The 18,603-nt window shown below is 45.2% G+C and overlaps 1 long non-coding RNA gene across 1 annotated transcript; it reads right to left on the bottom strand.

The window, feature by feature from the left end:
- Positions 1-3,176: 3,176 nt before the first annotated feature.
- On the bottom strand, positions 3,177-4,576 carry LOC135967981 (uncharacterized). The gene is made up of 2 exons (XR_010582395.1): positions 4,537-4,576; positions 3,177-3,289 (listed from the first exon to the last, which is right to left on the bottom strand). It is a non-coding gene; the product is annotated as an uncharacterized lncRNA (long non-coding RNA).
- Between the last annotated feature and the right edge of the window lie 14,027 nt (positions 4,577-18,603).

Raw genomic sequence — 18,603 nt, 5'->3', positions numbered from 1 at the left:
GCTCCTAAATCTGTTTATGCTGGTGCATTTGTTACACATTACTGAAACCAATAAAGTATGACTCCAAAGAGTGAATAATTGTATGAAAACTAAGTTGGATGCCTTTCAAAGACTTAATATAGGGGAATTTTTTTTTCATTTTAATCTTTTTAAAATTGCTATCAAATTAGGTGTGAGCAAAAAATATATACAATGTTTGAGGAAATAATTTTTAACGGTTTCATATCTAACATACCTTGCTTCTCTTGTGTTGCCTATTCTCTTCTAGAAGAATAAAAACTGTGGCAGGCCTGCGATGGCTGTGGTTGAGGAAAGAGGCCACAGCCACAGCCAGCAGAACCATGCTCAGCAGCAGCCTAGCCCCGCGTGGAAGAGGCGTGAACACCCTCGGGAGAGGTGGATGTGCACTAACGGTTCCCAGCTCTGACCTCTTTGATTAACTGAATGCAGTGATTGGTTTTATCTGAACGTCAGACAAAAGGGTGTCTACGTCCAGGAAAGACTCTAAACACTCTGGACGCTGCTGGGGCAGATGGTGACCTTGACCCAGTGATACCACTCTCCAGTGGGCAGCCAACCCAGTCTCCTAATCATAAAGGACATTCATAGCAACACTACGAAAAAGAAACACTACTGTTCTGACCCAGAAAAGTGAAATTTAAAACATAAAATACACGGGTTCTAACTAAGAGGCAGACAGACCGGGCACGGTGGCTCACGCCTGTAATCCCAAGCCCTTAGAAGGCCAAGGCGGGTGGATCACTTGAGGTCACGAGTTTGAGACCAGCCTGGTCAACATGGTAAAACCCCATCTCTACTAAAAATGCAAAAATTACCCGGATGTGGTGGCAGGCACCTGTAATCCCAGCTACCTAGGAGGCTGAAGCAGGAGAATTGCTTGAACCTGGGAGGTGGAGGTTGCAGTGAGCCAAGATCATACCACCGCACTCTAGCCTGGGCAACTCCTTCTCAAAAAAAAATAACATAAAATAAAATAAAAGGCAGACAAACAAAGGAGATTTCCTCTGATCTTAAAAACAGAAGTATTTGTTTCACAGCGTGGATAATTGAAGATCTGCATAGAAATCACCTAGGGTCCCGCCCTCCCTCACAACAGACTGGGATAGAGGGAAGGAGGGCAGGAGGTGGGCCCCTTGTCCACGAGAGCCTCTTCCCACCCCATCCCCTTCCTCAGGAGGGCAGCCTGCCCAGTGCAGGCTCCCTTCTCCCCAGGTAAGACCCTGGCGTCTCTACAGGAACACCCACCTCCCTTCCCTGCAATCCACTCCAGCTGCTCACGGCCAGTCAAGGGGGGTGCTCTTCAGAGAGGAGCAAACGGTTTCGAGGACAGCCTGAACTCCAACGTCCCAGGTGTGGCTTGCCAGGAAGCACAGAGGAAGGATGCAGGTCCCGAGAAGGAGGAGGCGCAGGAGGACGACGAGAGAGAAGAGAGAGAGACAAGAGAGGCAGACTCCCCAGCGGGGGGCTGAGCACAGGACCTGGCTGAGGCCTCCTGGGGAGGGGCAGAGGCAAACAGGCTGCTGCTTCTAGGCTGCTCGGGAAGATACAAGCTCGAAGGGGCTGCAAGGCAGGACTCACTGAGGAGCAGTCATGTGGATGCCCCGCCTCTCACATGGCACACACTGACAACATGCAACTCACATGCAACACAACACAACACGCATGTACAATGTGCTTATACAACACTGACAACACACACTGCACACAAACACACACAACCTATACAACACATACCCAATACATGCAACTCACAACACAATGTGCATTTATAACACACTCATACGACACATAACCAATACATGCAACTCACAACACAACATGTGCGTACAACACACTCATACACACATACAGCACACGTAAGTTACATACAACACAACACGCATGAACAATGCACTCATACAGCACACACAACACACAACTCACATACAACATGCACATGCAACACACTCATACAACACATAACACTCATACAACACACAACACACGTAACTCACAACACAACATGCACACACAACACTCATACAACATACATACAATACATGCAACTCACAACATACACATACAACACACTCATACAGCTCACGTACAACACATGCAACTCACGTTCAACACAACATGCACGTACAACACACTCGTACAACACAACACTCATACAATGTACACACAATACATGCAACTCACAACACAACATACACATACAATACACTCATACAACACATACAACACATGCAACTCACGCACAACACAGCATGCACGTACAACACACTTATACAACATATAACACATACAACATACACACAACACACGCAACTCAACACAAATACATGTACAATTCACTCACAACACACAACACTCATACAACACACAACACATGCAACCCATAAACACATGTACAACACACTCATACGACACACAACACTCATACATCACACACAATACATGCAACTCATATACGACACACACATACACACATACAACACCCAACACTCATACAACATACAAAGCATGCAACTCACAAATACACGCACAACACACTCATACAACACACAACACTCAAACGTACAATAAGTGCAACTCAACACAATATGCACATACAACACACATACAACCCATGCAACTCACATACAACACAACACACTCATACAACACATTCATACAACACACACTATACAGATTCTAAGTATGAAATAGAAAACAGCACACGCACAGTTTCTAAATTTGATGAAAACTTTTTTCAAGAAAGTCGTCCAACATCCAAACTGGTATCATGTCCTCATTTTCAGCTGCTGTTCAGATTCAAGCATTTTTATCATCTACTCTATGAATTATAATAATACAGCATAAACCCATTTTTCATTTTACACCCACTTTGGTGTGGGGTACTCCAAAACAGGGGCCAGGAGCCTCAGAGTCGTCCCTCGGAACAAAACACAACCGACACTCAGAGGCCAGGAAGGGAACTCGGGGGGTGACACACACTCTCTCATCTGCAGAGCTCTGCTTCAAATGCTTTACACTTAACCAGGCTGGAACGGGTTGGTGAGGGTACAGACATGGCAAACTGAGAAGAAACTGGCAGGTGGAGAAAGATCAGTCAAAATCCAAGGAAAAATGCTGAACATTTTCCACAAATAGTTCACACAACAGATGATACTCAGGCTACTGAAAGTTTATTGAGAGGGGTCTTGCTCCAAAGAAAAAGTTCTCTCCCAAAGTTATCAAAGATTCACAGCAGGCACCTGCCCCCAACACACCATCTTCCGAGGGCCTATGAGTCAAAAAGAAGGTAAGACAGTAGTAAGGGTACAGGGGGAGGAGAGCGGGAGGGGACCGAGAACTCGGAACCAAGAGATGGGCGGACACTGAATGCCTGACTCCAAGGTTATCACCTCAGAAAACAAGTCTGTTTAAGTCCGTAGTAACAGTGTTAGTACTTTCACTGAACCTGCACTCAACACTGGAGAACATCCCTGTGTTATGAAGACGATCTGAAAAATAACATTAATTCACAATGTAGAGTGATTATTCAGCCACAGAAAATAAAACTGACATAATCCACTACAAGTCACACTATGTCTTTCTTTAAGACTGGTTTATGATGTAGAAAAGAGGCAGCTTGAGATCTAAAATACTTAAAATGGCAAACACCTTGTTTCCCTGAATTCTCACAACCGTGGCACCAGCTAGAGTAAGACAGAGTGGTTTTCAGATCTTCCAGAACAGCAGAACAGATCAATCATAAATATGCAAAAGTGATCTGAAGACAGAATTAATTAATATTCCACGTTTTGGCTTAAACTAGTCATGTGATTTCCAATAAGTGGGAAACATTCACACCAATTTTTATAAGAAAGTTCAGTGTGAACACATAGTACAGAACATTGCCTTTGTTTTGGAATTTATTTATTTAATATGACAATTTCATTTGTATTTAGTTATTCTTGATGTTGAATGCTCATCTTTATTAATGATGAGCTACCCATTTTCTGACTGAGGAAACAGAAAGTTGTCACTGCCTAACAGCAATACTCAAAACAGCCTGTATGAAAGGAAAAGGTATATCTGTGCGCACACAGATGCATACACATGCATACACGTACCTACACATGTACACACACGTGTACATATGTGCATACACATACACACATACACGTGTGTGCATGAGCACACATGCACGCACACATATGCACATACATGCAAACACACGCATATGCACATACACGTACACTCATATACACACATACATATACACACGTACACATGCACACACATACATGCATATACACTTGCACATGGACACGTGGACACGCACATACACACGCATACACACATGCACACACATGCATGCGTACATGCATACGTAAGTATCATCTCAGGTACGTGGATTCAAAATTCTGATGCAAACAAGAATAATTACAAAACAAGGTAGGGTGTCAACAAGTGAGAATTGAGATGAAAGTTCTGATATGTTCCAGAGACAATACGGGAGGTCGTCACATCACATAAATATCTTACCCATTTTAAACGTGACAATTCCTGCCAACATCGGCCTGGATTAAGATGATTTCATTGACATAAGGAACAGAAAATATAATATTTATTCTAATGAGATTCTGTAATCATTACACTATTTTCACAATTACAAGTAATCACTAAATAACTTCCTCCCAAGGGTCTAAAAATAAAAATAAGATAACAAAAGAAAGTCACAGTCCTGACAGCTTTATCATGCAAATCACAACTGTGAAAATCAAGCATGTTTTTGAGACTATGCCCTCCTCAAATATCCTTCATGGAATTTTGTACCAGTAATGCTGGTAATTAATTGTTATACCAGCTGGAAAGTATATCATTGGGGGTATGTGAAGTAAACATGTAAAGAGAAATGAACACACACACTTGAAACCAGGCCTCATTTCACAACTGTTTCCTACTTTCGATTTGCTTAGTTTACCTCATGAGGTACCTCGAGGAGAGAAAGCAGAGCTGGGATCTGTCCCGAGGCTGCTTCGGGAAGAGCTGGGTGGGCACCAAGACCCTCAGACCGAGGGCTGAGCTGCGTGGCTATGACCCCATCACTGCAGCTCCCCAAGCGTGTGTCCCTGTGTGTCACGCAAACCCCTGCCACACAGGTGACGCATGCCACACGCCTGACACAGGCTCAGCACACAGGGAGCGATCAGTAAGTGGTGACTAGAGAGAAGCGACGGCCTTCAGCGTGGATGGAGAAAACAGGCCACAGACTCACAGAGGAAACACCACAGATCCACAGACGGAGAAAACACCACAGACGCACGGACGGAAGAAAAGCGCCACAGACGCACGGAGGGAGGAAAAGTGCCACAGACGCAGGGACGAAAGAAACGCCACTGATGCACGGATGGAAGAAACGCCACAGACGCATGGACGGAGGAAACGTGCCACAGAGGCACACACGGAGAAAACAGGCCACAGATGCACGAACAGAGGAAACGCCACAGACGCACGGACGGAGGAAACAGGGCAGAGACGCCCATACACCAGTGTGGAACGTCGGACAGGAACGTCCCGGCCATGCACTGTCCACTCCCCCTAGAGACTTCCCACCCCAGAGCACTCAGGATGGCTGTGGAGCTCCTGCCACGCACCCCAGAGGCGAAGCTGGGGAGCCAGAGATGAGCAGGTTCACGTCCATCAAATGCAGCTGCAATCCCTGTAATAACTGCAGGTCACTATTAAACAGAAGGGCACTTCACTTGGAATAAAAGCACTCTGCATAAAAGAACTAAAGATTGGCTGGAGACAGCTTAGAAACCGTCACCATTATTCTTGTTAGTGACAGCAAAGCTTCAAGAGTGGTCACTTTTCCTGTAGAAATCCCACAGAGGTGATTCCTGGAACTCATTTAGAATATTTCTTTCCCAGAAACCACACAACCAAGAACTTAATAGTGCCGTCTCTTGACCAGAAAGATTCAGATTTCTGATGAAACTAAACCCTGTCCAGCCTCCTGATTCTAGAAGATGCTACACAGAAAAGCTAACTCAAAGGGGTCTCATTTCTTTTGGCATCCACGACACATAAAAAAATTTTTTTTAAATATACAAAAAATGTAGGAATTGTACAGTGAATACCCATGTGTCTACCCCCTGGATCACAGACTAGATTTAAATGTAAAGTTCTGAAGGTTCCCAGCTAAGGAAATGTGCAGTGTAAGCCTCTACCCGATTAGAACCAAGGGGAATGGAATGAGCTTTCCCCAGCTTTGCTGCTCAGGTGGGAGGGGCTGCCACAGCTCAGCCACCCCACCCCAGAGCATCCAGGATGGCTGTGGAGTTCCTGCCACCCACCCCAGAGGTGAGGCTGGATCCCCAATCGCGGTGTTAAGAATGAGCCAGCCTTTAGAGGCCATGTGGTCTATACTTGAATAGAAAATGTTCCAGGAAACTAAACATTCCAATGCGTGCACTGAATTCCTAACCATCTGAAACCCAGGCTCCTCATCTATACACGAAGAACAACGCTCTCTCCTGGGAAAGCATTTCAGAAGGACGAAAAAGGATCCACATGAGAGCAGCTGAAAACTACAAGGCATCATGCAATTATAAGCCTTTTTCTATATCTTTGTTTCAAGGAATGTCAGCATTCTAAATATTACAGTTCATCCCACATCACCTTTCAGGAGCAAATCATAACGATCAAAACTATCAGCGGAATCACTACCAGCTCAGTCGCCATGTGCTTCTTCTTCCTGCATGACAATTCCTGCAGAACGATGGGACCATCCAAGAATGGCTCTCTGCCATCATGTGCCCATTCTCCTTCCCCAGGGAGCTATTCCTGTACTCATGGGGCATGGGAAACCTGTATAACGCCACCAGAAAGTCCTTGTTTGACTTACACACTTCCCAGAAGAGCTGATTTTATCCAGAATCCTAACTGTGTCAAACACTAAACCTAAGAAATCATCAAGAAACCAAGGAAATGTAAGGCCATGTCCTGCCCCGGGTGCATGGCTACTAGGGGAGAAATAGAAAATGAGACATGAAAGGAAACTTTTAAGATATTCAGACCATCACTGGATGATTCCAGGAACCCATTACAGATCATTGCTCTTCCTAATAGCAGGAAAGAAATTCTAAAATCCCAACAGGCATGGTGAGTCCCTCACTTGCATGAAGTCAAAATAATAATCCATCACTCTCTTCAAAAGGACAACAGAAAAACTACTTCCTCTTCATATTAATTTGTGTACAAGCAACTTAAGTGAGAAAATCTTAATGTCTGGACTGTGATATCAATAGCAAAATAATCCCAAGATTCCCAATTAAAAGATACAGACGGGCTGAATGAATTTAAAACAAGAAAAACCGACAATATGCTGCCTACAAAAAACTCAGTTCAGCTGCAAAGACACACATAGACTAAATGTGAAGGGATGGAAAAACACATTCCACATTAATGGAAATCAAAAGTGAGCAAGAGTAGCCATATTTATTTCAGATCAATCACAATTTAAGTCAAAAACTGTAAAAAGGAGACAAAAAGGTAATTATATAATAAAGACATCAAAATAGCAAAAGGATATAACAATTACGAGTATATGTGCACCCAACAACAAAGCACTCAGATATATAAAGCAAATATTAGTAGATCTAAATAGAGAGAGAGGTCGGGCGCGGTGCCTCACGCCCATAATCCCAGCATTTTGGGAGGGATGTGGAGGCAGGTGGATCACCTGAGGTCAGGAGTTTAAGACCAGCCTGGCCAACATGGTGAAACCCTGTCTCTACTAATACAAAAAATTAGCCCAGCATGGTGGCACATGCCTGTAATCCCAGCTACTTGGGAGGCTGAGGCAGGAGAATCACTTGAACTCAGGAGGTGGAGGTTGCAATGAGTTGAGATTGCACCTCTGCCCTCCAGCCTAGGCAACAAGAGCAAAACTCTGTCTCAAATAAATTTATATATACATATATATGTATAGAGAGAGACAGGGAGACACCAACACAACAATAGTAGGAGCTTCAAAATCCCACTGTCAGCACTGGAGGTCATCTAGACAAAAAATAACAACAAAACATCAAATTTAAAGTCCAGTGTAGACCAAATGGACCTAACAGACATTTACAGAACATTTCATCCAACAGATACAAAATGCACATTCTTCTCCTCAGCACATGGAACATTCTCTAGCATCCACCACATGCTAGGCTACAAAAGAATGCTCAATACATTTTTTCTAAAATTGAAATAACATCTAGGATATTCTCAGACTCTAACAGAATAAAGCTATAAATCAACAACAAGGAACAGACACTTCTCAAAAGAAGACATTTATGCAGCCAATAGAGACATGAAAAAATGCTCATAATATAGAATGAGACCACCACTTCTCCTGTTGTCTTTCCCAGCTTTTCCCCGTCTCCCCTTTTCCCTAGTTTATAAGACAGGAGAAGGGGGAGAAAACAAAAAGTTGGAAGGAAACAGAAGTAAGATAAATAGCTAGACGACCTTGGCACCACCACCTGGCCCTGGTGGTTAAAATAATAATAATAATATTAACCCCTGACCAAAACTACTAGTGTTATCTGTAAATTCCAGACATTGTTTGAGAAAGCAGTGTAAAACATTTTGTTCTGTTAGCTGATGCATGTAGCCTCCCATCATGTTTTGTCTGAGGCTAGTCCTGCTACAATAATCACTCGCCATCAGAGAAATGCAAATCAAAACCACAATGAGATACCATCTCACACCAGTTAGAATGGCGATCATTAAAAAGCCAGGAAACAACAGGTGCTGGAGAGGATGTGGAGAAATAGGAACACTTTTACACTGTTGGTGGGACTGTAAACTAGTTCAACCATTGTGGAAGACAGTGTGGTCATTCCTCAAGGATCTAGTACTAGAAATACCATTTGACCCAGCCATCCCAATACTGGGTATATACCCAAAGGATTATAAATCATGCTGCTATAAAGACACATGCACACGTATGTTTATTGCGGCACTATTCACAACAGCAAAGACTTGGAACTAACCCAAATGTCCATCAATGACAGACTGGATTAAGAAAATGTGGCACATATACACCATGGTATACTATGCAGCCATAAAAAAGGATGAGTTCATGTCCTTTGTAGGGACATGGATGCAGCTGGAAACCATCATTCTCAGCAAACTATCGCAAGGACAGAAAACTAAACACCGCATGTTCTCACTCATAGGTGGGAAATGAACAGTGAGATCACTTGGACACAGGAAAGGAAACATCACACACTGGGGCCTGTTGTGGGGAGGGGGGAGGAGGGAGGGGGGAGGGATAGCATTAGGAGATATACCTAATGTAAATGATGAGTTAATGGGTGCAGCATACCAACTTGGCACGTGAATACATATGTAATAAACCCGCACATTGTGCACATGTACCCTAGAACAAAAAGTTTAATTTTTAAAAAAATCAACAACAAGGAGAACTTTCAAAACTGTATAAATACATAGAAATTAAGCAATATACCCTTGAATAGCCAATGGGTCAATGAAGAAATGAAGAAGGAAATTTAAAAATTTCTTGAAATAAATGAAAACAGAAACACAACATATCAAAGTTTATGGTATACAGCAAAAGCAGTATTAAGAGGAAACTTTATAACAATGAACTCCTACATTTAAAAAACAGATTTAAAATAAACAACCTAACAACGAACTGCAATGAGCTAGAAGAGCAAGAACAAATCAAATCCAAAAGTGGTAGAAGAAAAGAAATAACAAAGATCAAAGAGGAACTAAATAAACTTGAAACTAACAAATATAAAAATGAAGAAAAAAATGTTGGTTTTTTGAAAAGATAAATAAAATAGACAAACCATTAGTTACACTAAGCAAACAAAAAGAAATCCGAAAGAAATAAAATTACAAACAGAAAAGGAGAATGACAGTTGATACCACAGAAATACAAGGGATCATTACAGACTATTTTGAACAACTATATGTCAACAGATTGGAAAACCTAGAAGAAATGGATAAATTCCCGGACACGTACAACCTACCAAGATGGAACCAAGAAGAAACGGAAATCCTAAAACAGACCAATAATGAGTAACATGTATGACTAAGTAATAATAAAAAGTCTCCCAACAAAGAAAACCCCAGAACTAGGTGACTTCGCAGCTGAATTCTACACATTTTTATTTCAATTCTTCTCAAACTATTCCAAAAGTATTGAAGAGGAGGGAATCCTGCAAAGTTCATTCTTCAAGACCAGCATTACCCTGATACCAAAATAAGACAAGGACACAATAAAAAGAGAAAACTATAGGTCAATATCCCTGATGAACACAGATGCAAAAATCCTCAACAAAATACTAACAAACTGAATCCAACAGCAAATCAAAAAGATTATACACCATGATCAAGTGGGATTTATCCCAGGATGCAAGGATTGCTGAACAAACACAAATCAATAATCATGCTACATCACATCAACAGAATTAAGGACAAAAACCATAATATCATTTCGATAGATACAGAAAAAGCATTTGATAAAATTCAACGCTGCTTCATGATAGAAAGTCTCAACAAAAGAGGCAATGAAGGAAACATACCTCAACACAATAAAGGTCATATGTGACAAACCCACAGCTAACATAATGGGGAATGGGGAAACACTAAGAGCTTTTTCTCTGAGATCTATAAAGACAAGGACGCCCACTTGTGCCACTCCTATTCAACACAGCACTGAACGTCCTAGTCAAGAGCAGTCAGGCAAGAGAAAGAAATCAAGGGCACCCAAAGTGGAAAGGAGGCACTCTAATTGTCTGTTTTCAGACAATGTGCTCTTATATATTAAAAAAAAAAAAGACTCCAGCAAAAATCTCTTTGAACTGATAAACAAATTCAGTAAAGTTACAGAATACAAAATCAACATATAAAAATCAGTAGCATTTCTATAGACCAACAATGAGCCAGTGGAAAAAGAAATCAAGAAAGCAATCCCATTTAACTACAAAAATATAAAATAAAAATACCTCAGAAGAAATCTAACCAAGAAGGTTAAAGATCTCTATGAGGAAAACGATATTCTACCCTCGGAAGGTAGAACAGTGGATTCTAGAGACAGGAAAGGGCGGCGGGAAGGCAGAAAGGGAGAGGTTGCCTGATGGATACAAAATTACATCTAGATAGTAAAAATAAGGGTTAGTGTGCTATAGCCTTGTAGGGTGACTATAGTTTACAATTTATTGTATATTTTCAAGCAGCTAGAAGAGAGGATTTTAAATATTCCCAGCATTAAGAAATGACAAATGTTTGAGATGATGGACATGCTAATTACCCTGAGTTGCTAATTACACATGATAAACGTGTATTGAAATATCGCACTGTATCCCATGGATATGTACCATAATGTGTCCATTAAAAATAATAATTGTTAAAAACCCAAGGGTCATTTCTCATTTGTCCTATGTCAGTGTTGTGGTCCATTGGTGGAGACCTAGACATTTGCAAGTAAGACTATAGTCACTTGAGCTGAAAGCAAATGAATCGTCACAAAAATTACTACTGGCACCAAGTCTTCTTTCCAGAATTTCCTGCCCATAGCACTGCACAGTCACTGTGGGCAGGAAAGACACACTAGCACCCAAGTTTCAACCCCAGTACAGTTGATGCTTTGATTTCTCTGGTTTGGAATAGGTGTGTGTTCATAATTTACGTCTACTCCAACTGTCCCCTTGCTTAAATAGCTTCTTAAGGATAACTTCCTCTTACTAAATTCCAACAGCTTCTGAGCATCCATTATATTCTCCAAAGTAAATAAAAAGAGAAAATGTGTTGAAAGCCTGATAATGTTCACTTAAGAATGCAGCATGATGTACAGCTTGAAATGGCTACTCCACCTTGTTCCTTTACATGACTTTTAAAGTAGCCCCAGTTATTATACATAATTGAAGTCATAATTTCTGCAATACCATTAGGTCCACGAACGGTGGGGCCAGGGGACTTCAAAGTCTGTCTCCGATTTTTTTTTTTTTTAAAAAGGAAAGCTCATGAGAGTAGGTAATGAAAATAAATATTCACACAACTCGGAACAGGGGATGGTGAAACATAAAGCTCCAGCTGGCACAGGTGTCCAGCCAGTGAGGGTGGGGACACAGACTCATACGGTCCCCACAATCCCTCAGAAGTGCCACAGACAGGTGGGTGGCCTGAGACAGAGCCAGGCTCCGAATTCCGGGAGCTGTCTGGCTCATGTGCACCTCATGTGGTCCACAGTGCACAAGGATGCCCAATGTCACCAGTCCCGGTGTAGAACACAAGAATGCCCCATGGCATGAGCCCCCGCTGCACAGCATAGCCCGAAGGTGCCAGCTCAGACTCCTACACACACTGGTCACCAAGGCACTGCCCTCCAGGAAGGAGGACCCCAGAGGTCGTGGCAGGGTGAGGTTCTGCTCTTCATCATCCCCGAGCAGAGGGGAAAGTCCCAGCAGACATTTGGGGAGCCTCTACACGTGGTTCTGGGACTCTGAGTGGAGGTTCAAAGATGTCCCCAGGTACGCCAGACTCAAACCTAAAAAAGACCCATTCTTCCAGATATGCCCAGACTGGAACCTATATAGGCCATCCTTCCTAGCTTTTCTCTGGAAAAGCAGGCTTAAAAGAGTATCGACTAAAAGGGGCCACCAGGAAGACAGAAGTCCTATCTTTTAAAAAAGAATTTTTTTTTTTTTTTTAAAAAGAGGCACTGAGGCTCTGACCCATCTGAGCACAGAGTACATGCTCGGCAGCCTCTGTCAGAGCAGAGCAAGTACACACATGCTCTCCATGCCCTGTGCTCCCAGCACCCGTGCTCCCCGCACCCATGCGTCACACGTCCGTGCTCCCCAGACCTGTGCACCGGGCATCCGTGCTCCCCACACCCGTTCTACCCGCACCCGTCCTCTCCACGCCCATGCTCCCTACACCTATCTGTGCTCCCCATGCCTACGCTCCCTGCAGCCATGCTCCCCGCACTGTGCTCCCTGCGCCCATGTCTGCTCCTCGAGCTCTCTTCCACTGGTTTCCTCTGTACATCACTCTTGATAGTCACTGTCACCTCGAATCACCTGGCTAAATGGAGGTAAAGAAAAAGTCTAGAGTAGCACATTGGAGGACAGTGTGGAAGTGGCTATTTACCAAGCAGGGCTATGAGATGAACGCATCTGATCCCCATTAATCCTGACGGTCAGTTGATTAGCCCTGTTCAACAGCTGGGGACACTGAGGTGTGGAAGGACGGGCTTGCTTACCCCAGACGATGCTGACAGTGTGGGCCCAGCCCAGTCCCACAGCCACCAGGAGGAGGCTCCTCACTGGGCAGGCACGGAGGTGCAGCCCAGAGGACGCTTGTGACCCTGGCATAGACTCCTCAGGAAGGAAACAGAGAAAGGCCCACAGAGACTCAAGCAGCACAGAAGAAGGTCACCCACAAGTTAAAAATACATGTTTGTGCTTTACCGTCCCAGAGTGCTAAAAATCCCACCCACTCACACGCACAGCCTCACGTGAGCCCGGCCTCCTGCAACACTGGGCTAAGCGAGAGACGTACCTGCCCCTCTCCCGACAATAGCAGACTCGGCAGCTATTCTTCAACGTACTTGACACCCTTCCATGAGGATTAAGCGACACTCTGTCGACACTGGCTAAGTTTAATCCCGACACAGCCAACCATCTAGATCTGCAGTGAACAAACAACTTACTTCGGATGATTCTGCCACTAACAAAGACCCTGAATCTCCCACCAAAGCTTAGTGACACGACTTACCTTTCTGTTTTGATTTCAAGTACACTGGCCCACACGACCTAATTTACCTGCTATTAATGCCTTGGAAAGACCACCAGGGGGCCCCACACCATTTTCAGCTTTAGAGGGATGTGAATTTCCCTTTGATGAGAAAGGTGATGGGGAAATAAAACAAGGATCCAAAACAGATGCCTGTGTGTTTCCTGGGAGTGATAAAGTCAGGAACTGCCTTGTGTGTCAGGCGAGGGAGTAACAGAGACAATGGCACCAACTCCTGAGACAGAGGACCTGATGCATGGTGCAGCCACCGCCTGTGGCCAAGGAAATTCCAGGGAATGTAGACCCCAGTTGCATGGTACAGCCACCATGTGCGACCACAGAAATTCCAGGAATGCAGACCCTCAGTCACATGGTACAGCCACTATTTGCAGCCACTGAAATTCCAGAGAACGCAGACCCTCAGACACATGGTACAGCCACTATCTATGGCCATGGAAATTCCAAGGAATGCAGACCCTCAGTCACATGGTACAGCCACCATATATGACCACAGAAATTCCGAGGAATGCATACCCCAGTCTTATGGTGCAGCCATAGCCTGCAGCCACAGAAATTCTGGAGAACGCAGACCCCAGTCGCATGGTACAGCCACCACCTATGGCCATGGAAATTCCAGGGAACAGAGACCATCATTCCCATGGTACAGCCACCACCTATGGCCACGGAAATTCAGGGGAACTCAGACCCTCAGTCACATGGTACAGCTACCACCTGTGGTCACAGAAATCCTGGGGAACACAGACTCCAGTCGCATGGTGCAGCTACCACCTGTGGTCACAGAAATCCTGGGGAACACAGACTCCAGTCGCATGGTGCCGCCACCACCTGCAGTCACGGAAATTCCAGGGAATGCAGACCCCAGTCACATGGTACAGCCACCATCTATGGCCACGGAAATTCCGGGGAACATAGACACCAGTCGCATGGTGCAGCCACAACCTGTGGCCATGGAAATTCTGGGGAATGCAGGCCCCAGTCTCTAAAGTATGAACTTCACTGCAGTGAATGTGGAAGAGTTTCTCTCTGTGCAGAGCTCAGTATCCAGAAGGGAAGATGGCCCCAGGAATGCCTTCCTCCTCTTCAGAGCTCAGGGCCTAGGGCTGACACCCTTGGGAGGGGTCCTTGTTCAGCAATTGTGCCTGTGGAGGGTCCCCCAACACTCACCGTGCACCTCCTAGGAGCGGAGGCTACAACAGGGAGCCAGAGACCAAGCTCTGCTCAGACAACAGTGAGTTGATGGCCTTCCACTCTAAGTTCAACAGGGACCCAGGGACCAAGCTCTGCTCAGACAACAGTGAGTTGATGGCCTTCCACTCTAAGTTCAACAGGGACCCAGGGACCAAGCTCTGCTCAGACAATAGTGAGCAGATGACCTTCCACTCTAAGTTCAACAGGGACCCAGGGACAAAGTTCTGCTGAGACAACAGTGAACTGATGGTCTTCCACTCTAAGTTCCAACTGCATGGAATGTGTATTCCATGAATGCTTGTTAAATGAATGATTCATATAAGGTCATCTGTGCTGACCTTTGCTGGTCTGCTGACTGTGAGCTTCAGAGCATAGGCCTCATTCCTGGAGCACCCAGCTCTTCCCACAGCGACGGCCGCTGCAGGGCAAAGCCCAGAGCTTCTGTCCTGCAGCAACACACTCAGGACCCTGCGCTGGGCACGCTGGGGGCCTCTCCAGCAGAAGATCCTCAGCCCTGACCTTGCAATACCAGTGAACCCCAGGGGAGTCCCAAGTGCTCAAAATCATGTAAATGTCCATTGTGATTTAACATATCAATTTTAGAAGAAAGGGCATATTGCCACCTCCCTCCTCAAACTAGGGACTATAAATCGATCCATCACCCTAACTGAGACTCTGCCTTAAATTCTGCTAAAACTACCATCCAAACACTCAAATTTACATTAGCGTTAAGGGAAAAAAAAAAAAACTAAAACAAACACCTGTAAGAAACGGTCAAGTAACCTGTGATACATCAACCCAAAGATTAAACATGAAAACAATGAAGTAGCAAGATATTAAAAGAATATAAACTCTATGTACATCATGGCCCAAGGTTCTAAAATTACACAGAGACAAAGACTGGAATGGAAGGGGGATATGTTTACAGATACATTTTTTAATTTTTAATTTTTAATATTACTTCTCTAATGTATGATTTGACTAACCAGATAATTCAGCAAAAAATAAAAAAATTAATTATGCCTATAGATAAATATGTAAAGAATCCTTCTCTTTGATGCCAATGGAATTAGTTTGGGTCTGACCCACAGTCTTCAATCTTTTAATTAAGATACAAAAATCATCTTTCAAGCTGTTAGGAAAAAAAAAGAAAAAGATTGAAAACCAGGAGCCCAGAAGAAAAGGACTCGCTATGTATCACAGCGTCTCTCCACGCCTCTCCACCGCGGACAGTGCTCCCTCTTTCCCCATTTTCATACCTACTGCACAAAACACTTAGTAAAGAACTATCTCAATTCATGAGTCACACAGCACAAAGGGCCAGTGTTGCTGCCAAACATACCCTGCAGCCCCAAAACGAAGAGGCAACTGGTTCCTTCCTTCCTCAGTGAAGGAAGAATGAGAGGCTGCTGGTTGTCATTTTAAATCTCACACCTCAATGTCTTAGCACTTTCCTGCTTTGTTGGTTTCCAGGGCTTATTAAAATTAACCACCCCCCCCCCGGTGGATATTGAAGAAAGAAAGCAGGACGGTTGTGCAGGCTTCCAAGAGGCAGAGAACTCCTTCCGCGGCCACCTCTGTCTTTCTACCCACAGCAGCCGGGTTTACCAATTAGTCTCCCTTAAAGAGCAGTTTATGCTCATCGCGAACAAATGGATGCAATTGCTTCTTTTGAGATGCAGCAAGTTTTGGACGCTCAGCAAAAAAAAAAAAAAAAAAAAAAAAAAAGAAAGAAAGAAAGAAAGAGAAAAAACAGGGCACTGGCACAACAGTCATAACCTCTGCGTGGCACACACACAGAAGGAAAGTTAAAGCCCTGGAGGCGGAGGCGTTCGGAAAGGGAAGGTGGAAGTAGGAAGGACGCCCACGGGATAGAGTGGTCAGAAACAGACCACCTCACCAAAGGGCGCCTTAGACGTTCCAGAGGACAAAATGCCCCTCTTTCCAGGGTAAACACCCATTTGCCAAACTCAGCCAGTGACGGCAAGCAGGAGTTTCCTTTTTTTTTTTAAGGCGTCTGAGTAACGATGACAAGAGCAAGAAATGAGCTTAATAATGGGACTGACAGGGCCCTGGGCTGGTGACTCAACTGATGTGCACAGCATCAAAACCCAGGTTTCTCAATGCGCTCCCTCTGCAGTTCAGGACAGCACTACAACTCACCCCATCAATCACTGCTTAAAAAATCAGTTCTAAAAAAAGACGACCCATTTGAAAGCAGCCGGAGGAGGAAGACAGAGTGTCTCACAGAATCCAACCGCTTGTAGCCTCGGAACCATAACAAGAATATGAAACTAGCGGGTCCAGTGTGAGGCAGAACAGAGACGCCGTCACGGCTCTCAGGAGGCTGAGCGGGAAGCGCATGCCTCAGGCCCCGCAACGCCCTAATGGCGCCTGGAGCAGCCCACAGGCCTGTGTCCTTCGTGTGGGTTCACCTTCCTAGTTTCCTGGGTAAATTCAATGTACAGCATTTATTCGCCAAGAAAAGAACATTCAAATCAAACTACTGTCATAACTCTGAAGGGCTCTTAACACTCCAGTCCACACGTTCAAAAGCCCACAAATATCAGTGCTGCCACTGTGCAGGTAACAATGTTTTGGATGCATCATGCACGTAACCAGTAACCATGTTTTCATGTTTTCCGTAGCCATCTCATTCAGGATACTAAAATGATCTGTGACGACTTGATACTTAGTTATCTGTGATTTTCAGATAGATTTAACGAGGCTACCTGGCCAAGAAGGCCTCACCCTCCTGAACCCGGGCACCGGTGCCCCTACGTGCACCCGGGGCCTGGGGAGCACAGTCTCCACCACCTCCCACTCTTCAATGTTAAATGTCCTACCTGCGCGCCTGCGTCGTGGGCCCAGGCTCGGGCCCCTCCTGGAGAGCCCTTTCCACATTACAGGACAGGGGAAGCCCAGAGCCCGCGCTGCGGCGCCGCTGACGTCCCGGAGTCCCCGCTTCCTGGTCCTTCCCGTCCGCGGAGGCTGGCGGGGAGGGTCTGGGACCCATTTTAGTTTTCGGTTTTGTCACGAGCCGGAAGGCGACAGCACATGCGAGCGCAGGAAACCCTTTTTTAAAATCTTCCAACGGAAACGCGAGGGGCTGCCGGACCGCCTCGGAGACGCTAGGCGGGAACCCAGAGCACCCCTGCCGTTTCCCGCATTGCAGCAGCCGGGACCCCGCCCACGCCGCGGGGGGCCCGAGGCGACAGGAGGCCCGCCGGGATCCGGCCATTTCTTCCTCGACATGCTGGGGGGTGGCGTGGGGCGGAGTTGGGGTACGGGGGCAACTTAAGAAGTGATCGCGCTGTACCCAGGATTCGGAGGGGAAGCCCGGCCCCATCCTACAGCTCAGAGGCAGAACGACCCCGGAATGTGCTCCAGGCGACCCCCTCTACCAGGCTCAATTTAAAACATAAACCGGAGAGGGTGGAAAGCTCACTATTTTCCGAATGGAGGTTCCTACCGCCATGTTCCTTCCTCCTCCGCCCCACCCGGCAAGGACCCCGGGGCTGCCTTGCCGGCTCCCGCCGCCCCGCAGGTACCCCTGCCGCTCCCGGGCACGGGCTT

This window comes from Macaca fascicularis, chromosome 17 (assembly GCF_037993035.2).
Source record: "Macaca fascicularis isolate 582-1 chromosome 17, T2T-MFA8v1.1".
NCBI lineage: Eukaryota > Metazoa > Chordata > Mammalia > Primates > Cercopithecidae > Macaca > Macaca fascicularis.
The sequence above is the reverse complement of the archived record's forward strand: the minus strand, read 5'-3'. Positions and strand labels throughout refer to the sequence as shown.